We start from the raw sequence: 1,674 nt of genomic DNA, 5'->3' as shown, positions 1-1,674 counted from the left end.
ACAATTTAGGAAAGCCAAGAGCAGCAGTAGCCACCATTAGTATGCATGTGGTGTGTATGTGTGTGTATCCCTACATATATATGTATATAAGCACATATATGTGTAAATGTATGTATATGTATGTATATGAAAAAATGTATAAAAAGGTGAACTCCCTTGAAGGAAAAGACAGTATATGCTGAAGGAATGGTTTGAATGAGTAGATAGATTGATAGAATAATGTGTTGCTATGAAATTATTTTCCCTGGAAAAGAAGAAGAAGGGACCTGAAAATGCAGGAGGAAAAACTTCTATGCTAGAATTTTGGAAATATAGGCAACTTCATGAAACTCATGCAACTTGATGAGGAATTTATTCCTTCCCCTTCTGGAGAACTTATTTGCTGATACAAAACTTCCTTTTAGCAATGGTCCTGCAGATAGCATCTTTGACCTCCTTGTTCCTCAAGCTATAGATGAGGGGATTCAACATGGGGATCACTGCAGTATAAAACACAGAGACAACTTTGTTAAGATCCAGGGATAAAATTGCACCAGAAAAAGAGAGTCCCGTACAAGATGGCGACAGCAGTAAGGTGAGAAGAACAGGTAGAGAATGCTTTCCATCTGCCTTCTGCAGATCAGATCCTGAGGATGGCTGTCAGAATATAGATGTAGGAAACAAGGATGGTCAGGCCACTAAATACTCCAACAGCTCCAGCCACGACGAAAACTAACAACTTATTAAGGCTGGTATCAGCACATACGAGGGAGAGAAGGGGTGATATGTCACAGAAGAAGTGATTGATGGCATTAGGGCCACAGAAGGGAAGACGGAACGTAGCTGTGGTGTGTGTCATGGTGTTCATGAATCTGACAGTGTAGGGACCAACCACCAACTGGATGCAAAGTCTCTGGGACATGGCCACAGAGTAAAGTAGGGGGTTACAAACTGCAACATAATGATCATAGGCCATGGATTCCAAGAGGAAGCACTCAGTGGCCACAAAAACCCAAAGAACCATTGCTGCAAAGCACAACCAAGAAATGAGATAGTTTTTCTCTCCTCAAAGAAGTCTCTCAACATCTTTGGGTCCACCACAGAAGAGAAGCTGATGTCCACAAATGATAGGTGACTGAGGAAAAAATACATGGGGCTATGAAGACCCCCATCAATTTGAATCAAGATGATCATTCCCAGGTTTCCTGTCATGGTGAAGAGATAGAAGAACAGAAAAAGCACAAACAGGATGACCTGCATCTGGGGATAATACTGTAAACCCAGGAAAATAAATTCAGTGACCCTGGTGTAGTTTTCACTGGCCATTTACTTGGGTTGGTTTCTGCTAGAAGAAGGAAAATAATGATAACGGATATGTTGATATAGTGATTTAAAATTTACAAATCTCTTTACATAAATAATTTCATTTGATCGTAGCAAAAGCCTTGCGAAGCAGGTATAGGGCATAGTGGAGTTGGTTCTGGATTTTGATGATCTGATTCTAATTCTGCCTCTGGATTTTTTAACATGGACATGACCATTTGAAAAAAGTCCTTTGGAAAAACAAAAAGTCAATAATATCAACGGAATTAAGGAAAAAGATTAAAGGAAGGAGATCTAGCAGTACCAGATTTTGAATGATGTAATAAAGCAGTAATTAATCAACATTATCTGGTACTGGATAAGAAACGGAAA

The 1,674-nt window shown here is 39.5% G+C and overlaps 1 pseudogene; it reads right to left on the bottom strand.

Moving 5' to 3' along the window:
- Positions 1-367: 367 nt before the first annotated feature.
- On the bottom strand, positions 368-1,306 carry LOC100022098 (olfactory receptor 1009-like; annotated as a pseudogene).
- Positions 1,307-1,674: the final 368 nt, after the last annotated feature.

Source organism: Monodelphis domestica, chromosome 6 (genome assembly GCF_027887165.1).
Source record: "Monodelphis domestica isolate mMonDom1 chromosome 6, mMonDom1.pri, whole genome shotgun sequence".
In the NCBI taxonomy this organism is placed as follows: domain Eukaryota; kingdom Metazoa; phylum Chordata; class Mammalia; order Didelphimorphia; family Didelphidae; genus Monodelphis; species Monodelphis domestica.
Note: the sequence above shows the minus strand (reverse complement) of the source record. Positions and strands in the feature narration are given on the sequence as shown.